Raw genomic sequence first — 8,982 nt, forward strand, 5'->3', positions numbered from 1 at the left:
AGTGGTCAAGTAAGTCCTCATATATATGGGACATTGTATGTATCAATTGTCAAGCAAGCAATAAGAGAATAGTTATTGTCTCCCTAGCTCATCATTTCTAATCTATTGATGCACATCGATCCCCAACGCTCTGCCATCTGGCCATCTTCACCAATGGCTAACAGTAGTGTGTTTGATCCTATGTCAATGGTGCACCATCCTTGTCAACTGCCATTTGTGATGGCTTGGGCTTGGAAGGATGAAAATAGTAACACCGAGCCTAAGTCATTTACAACAGTCATGATTGATGAGTTTGGAAGGAAGTGTCCTTGCTAAATAAATATTTTTTTAGCATTGTTATGCCACAAATGGTGATCCAAGAAACTAATATAGGAAGCAAATATTTCAAATGTATTCGAAATATCATAAAGATTATAGTATACATTTTCAATCCAGAAATCTTTTCCATGTCCTACAAAAGTGGGCAGCTTCAAAGATACAACACTCATGCCTTAGCTGGTTTAAGAGATTGAATATTTTAAACATTAGCATGCTATTGCTACTGAGAGGGGCTAGAATAGTATCCAAAAGTATACTAGAAAGAAACTGCAAACAAATTCATCTGCCTCAAAAGTAGAGAGGTACTTTATATTAGTATTGTTATTGGGGGAAAATGCAAGATCAAAAATTACTGGCAAGAATGTGTCACGTTCTCAAAGGACAACCAGTAAATTAAAACCATTAATCAACATTTTACATACGGTCTACAAAAATATATACAGAATAAGAATCAATAATACTACTTGAAGAAAGTATCAGAAGATATGTAAATTATATGGTTTCATATCCCTCTAGTATAGCTTGTGTTAAAGATTCAAATCTTGCTTTATCACAGAGAAAATTAGCCAGATAATCAGTGCATGTGTAACACCCATTGCTTATGCCAGAAGGATAGACCTTTGAACATCAACAAAATATAAGATTTAGTGCCCACTGGAGATAATACAATGTTCATATCACGTATGACACCTTCCAAGTCTGTTTCCATTAACTTGAACACAAGGTGCAAGTTTCCCTTCTAAGGGAAAGATCATTAGCTCAAATGGATTGAAATGTCATAATAAAATCTGAGCAAACATCATCCAAGCAACCTTTGATAGCCTATGTGATGCCTTAGGTGCGTTGGAAATGAAACCTACCACCGCATCTTGCAATTCTCAGATGCATACTAATATGAACCTCACAAAACCCAAAACCAAGACTTACCATTCAAAGCAGCTCAAATGTCAAAGTTCTTTATTTAACTAAGACTCCAACATCAAAGTTTTCACAAAAGTAGTAAGATTTTCACATATACCACTCTTTAAAAGAAAAAAAAAATATGAGTTGTAGATATATTGGTTCTTGCTCTCAATGGGCAATACCAAATGAGGTCCAAGTTAAATTTCTAATCTAAATGGATGATGACCCACACTACTCAAGGTTAAATCAATGCAACAACATGCAGGTTTGATCATGTTTGAATATAAAAGGCTTGCTCATGGTCAGGTCCAGAAAATAGTACTTGCACATCACATCAGGTTTTAACAAACATGTTAAATATATGTGGCTGCTGTACTACAACAAGATTTAGACATGTTAAATCAATTAAATCACCCAGATATATTATGACCATATTCTTCCCTTTTTCGCATGCAACAAGATACCAAATAGGTCCAGACTTAATCATCTCTTTTTTGCTGCTACACTACTCATTGAACATTTTAAACCAATAGATCAACGACATCTAGGTTGCATCCATGACAAAACATGGCAAATAAATTTTTAGAGGTGATGTATTACCCATCAGGATATAATTCAGTAGGTGATTTGCCAAAACAACACTTGAGACACAGAGAAACACTTGGAACAATGGGTTTATACCTCTACTTCCCAATATTAGAAACAATTCGATGAAGACATGTAGAAGCTATATTAGCATCCTGGGGTTGTCGCCTAAGCCGGGCAGTGGTGTTCGCACGTCTCTCGGCTCTCTATCCAGGTGGGGTGGCAGGAAAACCCAAGTAGGAGGGCACAAAGCGTGGGTGCCACAGCATGGGCGGACCTAGCCATCCCTAACCCCGGGCGGCCTCCCAGGCTTGCCCATGGCACAAAACTTGCAATTTATGATTTTCTATAGCAATTACATCTAAAATGTTGCAGCTTATCCTCCTTTTCCCATGCTTCTGAAAGTTTCTAGGTCCACCACCGGGTGCCGGCAGGAGCATCGCTACGGTCGGCCACCGGCGGACAAGCTGCACGGCGCCTCCCACTCAATCTCTCTCGCGCAGATGCTGCTCAAGAGGGTTTACGGTTCTAAAGAAACAAAGCTTCCATCTTTCTCATTTATTCACCGTTAGTTGGTAGCTCCCAGTCTTCAGCTTCAATTGAGTTCTACCAAAATAACCTATTAGAAAATAATATAGGTATTTCAGCAAAAGCCTGAGTAGAGAAAATCAAAAGATAGTGGGGATAGTATGGAGGGGTAACAAAATGTATCTCAAGCATGCCATTCAATGTTGGCCAACAAAATTATGTGGGAAATTGAATAACTGAACCCATGTAGGCATGTACCATGAGTAATTTAAATTGCATTAAAATAAAGAAGATATAAGATGAGTTCAAGTTCATATCCTGCTGAATATGGTCTACAAACTGTCGAACTAAAGTGCTTATTACTATTAGAGGTTAAATGGTTTATTAAAAAATGTGTTTATCCAGAGAGCTTTTTGTCACAAACCTACACAATAGAACAGAAATAATCCGAAAAGACCACTGAAACTACAAGCACCATCTTATATGCACGCAACAGATGAAGTCTTTCTACGTACCAACCATGAACCCAAAAGGAACACTACAACAGAAATCTAACCTCCTTAGATCGTGCGAGAGCTTTGCTCAGTATCATCCATTCGATCGTCTCCATGTTGCATTAGCTGCTGGTTTCTCATATCTACAAAAAAAAAAAGACATGCATGGATCAATAATCAAAAAGATATACAAATTCACAAGGGAAATGTGACACCTTATTTTCTTTCAGTTCATTTGTTAAACATACTTTAGACAGAGAAGAAGGTATATTTGTGGTCTATGAGTCTGTAAGCAAAACCAACTTGAAAGTGAGTGCTGTAGAACATGGCTAAGAGCACCGATGCATGAATACCAGTAGTGAAACGGCAAAGTCCCCTGTACTGATGGAACCAGAAGAGGCACATATAGAGAAGTGGCAGACCAATCTTACCTCTGAACTGTTCAGCTGTGAGGCCCCTGATGCTCGAATCGACGATGGCGTTGATCCCGACGGAGGCGGCATCCTGGACGCCGGCGTTCATCCTGGCCCTAACCCTAGCGGTCGGACTGGTGGCAGAGCACCGGATCAACACCAGCGTCCGGCATCGGGGCGACGTGTAGGGCCACCGCACGGCGTCGTGAAGGAGCCACGCTGCACGACTCCAAGGCGGCGCCGAGAAGCAGGAATCCACTGCGGGCTAGGGTTGTGGTGGGGCAGCGTATCATGAGAGGAGGGGAGGTGCCAGAGCGGTAGTCTGCAGCGCGAGGACTCGCCGGAATCGACCGTCGCCGGCGGCGGCAAAGGTGATCGGAAGATGAGGAGGTTATGCGAATGGGAGGGGAAAGTAGGCGAGGTGCGTGGTGTCGGTGGGGTAGGATTCGGACTTGTGGCCGGCGAGACCTGCGAGGCTATGGTGGCCGGCGAGCGGCGGCGCAGAGGGCCTCTGAAGAAAGGGGATTGATCTGTTGGGTGCCGGAGAGAGACTTAGCCGCTTGAAGGTGTTGATTAGATGGAGATCGACGTTTGAACGAATTTCGAGTCGAAATTAATTGAGTCAAGCTGAAGCTGGATCGACTAGCCGCTTGGGTTCTCTCTCCCGCGACGAGTCCCCAACTCTCCATGCGGTTTTGGGAATTGAATGCATGTAGAAATTATTACTGACTGCTTTTGCATACATGACGCTCTACCTATCACGAGAACATGTGTGGCAAACTATGCCCATGCATACATGACGCCCTACCAATCACGAGGACATGGGAGTACAATATGTTTTGCCTAAAAAGTGGTTTATGCCCTTTCAATATTTGATAGATAGTCGACCACAAACATAAAATCCACAAATCTAGATGACACATAGCGAAGACCATGTGATATCGAGGTGCCATCACCATGGTCAAAAGGCGAGGCCAGGGCCAGAGCTGGCCCTGTTGCTACTCGACTTGTAGCACCGGTCCAGCCAAACAGGCCAATCGGTCATCACCATGGTCGAAAGCCGAGATCGGAGCTGGGCCCGGTGCTACTCGAGCTCTAGCATCGGTCCAGCGAAACAAGTCAATAGGTCAGGTATGAGGATTTAGTCCAGAAATAGAATAGGCCACAAATCGCAGCACCAGGCGGCCCCTTTGAGCATCAAGCTTGTTCGTTCGACTCATCACGCATCCCAATGACAACTAGCAAGAGAAACTTGCAGGCCTGGTCACCTGCAAGTCGTGTTTGTTCATTTTCTCAATTTCTCTCCTCGTCTCCATTTATCCCCATATTATTGAATTTGCAAAATCTCACCCCATGCCCTTAGCCGGCTGTGCCAGGCGCTCTAGAAATCCTCATCGGCACTCCAAGCTACGGTAAAAGTCATTCGCGACCTTTTGACCTAGGCTGCAAAGGTATTTTCTAGCCTAAAAAACTTGATAGGTGTATCGATCAACTTCAACAAGTTGTAGTCTCCGACAGTTGAGACCACGTATGTTCAATTAACCTATCTTGGCGAGGGGGAGGAGGAGGAGGAGGAGGAGGAGGAGGAGGACGACGACGACTCCGGGGAGGAGGCCAAGGCCCGGGCAAGGCCGCAGGCGCGGGCGGCGCATCGTCGTCCGTTCACCGACGACGATGACGAAGACGCCACTTCCGACTTCAAATAGATAAAGATTGTTTATATGAAATTAGTATCATTCAAAAGTGTTTTTCAATACGAATCCAATGATACTATATACATATAATGTAATCAAGATTTTGTTGCTCAATTTTTATGGTCAAAATTCGTCTTGGAATATGCGTGCGCCTTATTTCTTGAAACGGAGGTAGTAATTACGTGTATGATTTTCCTAACGAATGGAGGTAGTAGTACGTAGTACTACCACGCATCTACTTCGTTTGTTCACAAATATAAGGTATGCTTTAGACATTTTAAAATAAACAAGATACACACCATAGTGACTGAACCTATTCACTCACCAATATAGTACTGATGAACCCATATATATTAGAGCCTAGCAAGACTGGATGCAAATCCGTTGATTGGAGAGAATTTGCTGAGGCGCGCTGAGGATGATAAATTAATATGGTACTCCAACAACTTTGAAATTCAGAATCAAAACTGAAGCAGTTTCAACGATTGAACAAATGCATGAACATTGTACGTAACTGGCGTCGCTGCTGCTACCGTCGCCGTCATCGGTGCGATTGTCTTGATCGACCAAGAACGGCGTCATGCATGCAGATAGTGCGAAAAGTCTAGTCGGTACACACATATGCATACTACTACATGCGAAAAGCCAAGGCAAACTAAATGCCGGTGTACTTAATTGTTTCTGTTGCACGGCCGGCGTCTGTGTTTGCGTGCAGAATAGGAAGAGCACGTCCGGTAAATAAGGAGGCAACTTTTGAGGATCGACCTTGCGTGCACGAGTGCAGTACGCTAGGTACAGTAGCTGAGAGAGGCAATTAAGTCGCTGACCGGCCGGCCATCTTTTTTGTTCTTTCTTTCGCGGACGAAGAAGCACTGTACGTGTTGACGTCAGGATGGGCAAAGCGATATTAATTGCGCTCCGATCGACTCCGCTGCACCATACGACATAGAAACCAGTATTGATGGATGTAGCTAGACTCTAGATTAGTGAAGTCGATCGGTGGAAAGTGGATTTGCAATGGATTTCAGCGGCAAATTAAAGCTAGTCCATGCATGCGGTGCGCAAGACGAAAATAGAAGAAGAAAGAAAGACCGGCGATTTTTTTTTTTTTTTGACAGTCAAGAATGACCGGAGATGGAGGATACTCCACCCCATGCAGGCCCACGAACCGGCCTGGGTCCGGCCTGGTGTTTTCTATTTTATTATGTCGACGAAGTAAGTAATCAGCAGTCCCCGTACGTACCGACTCGACTCAGTAGGAGCGATTTGTGTCAGCGGCGCGGGGCATCGTTGACCGCGTCCGAGGCGAGGGAGACTTCCAACTGCGCTATACGTGAGCCCGACGTAGCATACGACCGACCGATCGATTCAAAGGCGTACATCGCGTCTCTCTTTTCCGCGCCGACGTACGCGGACGTACCATACGACCGACCGAGCCGTAGTGAAGCACCCGTCCTAACACAAGCGCGTCCGATCGACTCGGCTGCACCCGCGCGCGCGCGCGTGAGCCCGACGTACCATACAAAAAGGATATACATCACACACCGGTACATACATGATACAGCATGGGCAGCTAAACTGCTAACATATCTTTTTTACTACTACCCTCACCCCCAGCCATTATTGAAGACGCACGGAATGACGAACATCGCACGGAGTAAATTAAACTGCAGCTGGTAGTAGCATGCATGGGCATGGCTGCATCCATCCCTCGACACTGCACTAGCGCCGCTAGGCTAGTTCTTAGGAAGAAGGCAGCGGCGCACGAGGGGCAGCCCGCAGCACGAGGTGCGTCTTCCTGGTCAAGCTCAGCGACACGATCTCGGTCATGTCGAGCTGCTCCACGCCATCCGGAAGGCTCCAGTCGAATGAGTGCAGGAGCTGCACGAGGGTGAGCTCCATGCTCGCCATGCCGTAGTTGTACCCGGGGCACATCCTCCTCCCGGACCCGAACGGCGCGCGTGTACTCGAAGTTGCCGCCGAGGAAGTCCATGCGGCCGGCTCCCTCGAACCTCTCCGGCCTGAACTCCTCCGCGTCCTCCCAGTACCGGGGGTCCCTCATGATCGCCCACGAGTTTATCACCACCCTCGTCTTCGCCGGGATCACGTACCCCTTGATCTCGCACGCCTCGGTGCTCTCCCGAGGGACCAGGATGGGCGCCGGCGGGTGCAGCCTGAACGTCTCCTTGATCACCAGACCGAGGTACTTCATCACGCTGCCGCTCGCCCGGAGATCCGCCTCGCTGATGAACTCCTTGTCGCCGAACGCAGCCCTGATCTCGCCTTGCAGCTTCCCCATCACCTTTGGGTTCGCCATCAGCTCCGACATCGCCCATTCCATGGATGTTCCTGATGTCTCTGTCCCACCCGCAAATATGTCCTGTAGAGGCATCAAGTCTTATTTAACTGAACGTTGAGGCGTGAAAATCTTAGTATGAAATTTTGTAGTCGTACTAACCAAGATAACTGCTTTGACAGTGGAGCGGGTGATGGGGAATCCAAAGTCTTCATTCCCTTGGAGGCCCAGGAGAACTTCCACCAGGTTCTTCTCCGACGCGGTTGACCTGCCGCTCTTGAGGATGTGCTCCCTCTCGTTGATGATCTCCTCCAGGCTGCCGTCAATGGTGTCACGAACGCCCTCCAAGTTCCTCCTCTGGCCGGTGAGGAAGCTGAGGATCCCCGTGAAACCAGGGAAGAGGTCAGCGATCGAGAAGCCGGTGGAGTAGACGAAGCTGTGCTTGATGGCCGCCACGAAGTCCTCGGCTTTGCTGCTCTTCATGCCGAACGCCGCCCGGGAGACGATGCCGTTGGTTAATTTGTAGATCTTCCTGCTGAGGTCCACCGGCGCCGATGGTCCGGCCGCCCGGATGTCCTCCACGAGGCTCCGCACCTCGTCCTCCCTGATGTCCTGGTACGACCGGATGCGGTCGTTGCTCAGGATCTCCTGGACGCACAGCCTTCGGAGCTTCCGGAAGTAGTCGCCGGGGGTGGAGCAGAAAAGGAGGTCCGTCGAGCCGTACGCCACGATGTCGCCGGCCATGAGCTTCGGCCGGGTGGCGAAGATGGCGTCGTGGGTCTTGAGCACCTCGCGGGCGACCTCCTTGGAGGTGACCACCACCAGCGGCACCTGACCGACGCGGAGGTACATGAGCGGGCCGTGCACGCCGGCCAGGTCGCGCATCGCGCGGTGCGGCAGCGCGTTCACCAGCCGGTGCGCGCTCCCGATCACCGGCAGGTTCAGCGGCCCCGGCGGCAGCCGTTGTCGAGCCTTCAGAAGCTGGACAACCGCGATGGCCAAAACTGACACGGCCAGAGCAGAGCACACGTACACAAGATCGTCGTTCATGGCGGAAAGCATCATGTGTTGTTACCTGTGCTCTTCGGAGCCGTGATGCCAGAGCCTTCTTATAGCCGGATGTACGATTGCACGTACGTACAGAGTACAGATCCACCTTGTGTCCTTGTGTCAACGAATTGCTTTTTTTTTTTTGAGATGGTGAACGAATTGCTTAGGTATACACGTACGTAGGAATCGGCGACCCGCTGTTCTTATCCTGAGTCCTGACCGTTCACTCTTTCTTAAAACTAGCAAGGTAACCCGTACATGCGGCTAGATTTTTTTACATGTAGATATATTCGTGTTCTTGCTTATCTACCATATTTATTTGGGGATATTGCTTTCGGAATATTTGTTTTGAAATGTTATTGTGCCATTTGTTGTGGTAGACATCTTATTAGCAGCAAATAATGTGGACCTAATAATAGAACTTCTAATTGTTATTTCTTTCCAAAAATAATAATATTTGATTTAATATGCTCATGCATAAATGTTTGTATATTCGATGAATATAGTAAGATTCTAGGCATGCAGGTCTTAAGCAATTATGTTTGAGGATGCTTGTTATTGGGGTGGACAATGATCGTGGCTATTTCTTTGCAACAGTGATTTTTGTACATATAGCCCTATATTTTGTAGTAATTTCCCAAATCTATCACTTATCCATCACTTTTATATGTCTTTGTACTCCCATAGTGACCACTCGTAGC

General features: G+C 47.0%; 1 pseudogene; it reads right to left on the reverse strand.

Annotated features, from left to right (window-relative positions):
- Window positions 1-6,678: 6,678 nt before the first annotated feature.
- Window positions 6,679-8,281, reverse strand: LOC124659463 (annotated as a pseudogene).
- Window positions 8,282-8,982: the final 701 nt, after the last annotated feature.

This window comes from Lolium rigidum, chromosome 6 (assembly GCF_022539505.1).
Source record: "Lolium rigidum isolate FL_2022 chromosome 6, APGP_CSIRO_Lrig_0.1, whole genome shotgun sequence".
NCBI classification, from domain to species: Eukaryota; Viridiplantae; Streptophyta; class Magnoliopsida; order Poales; family Poaceae; genus Lolium; species Lolium rigidum.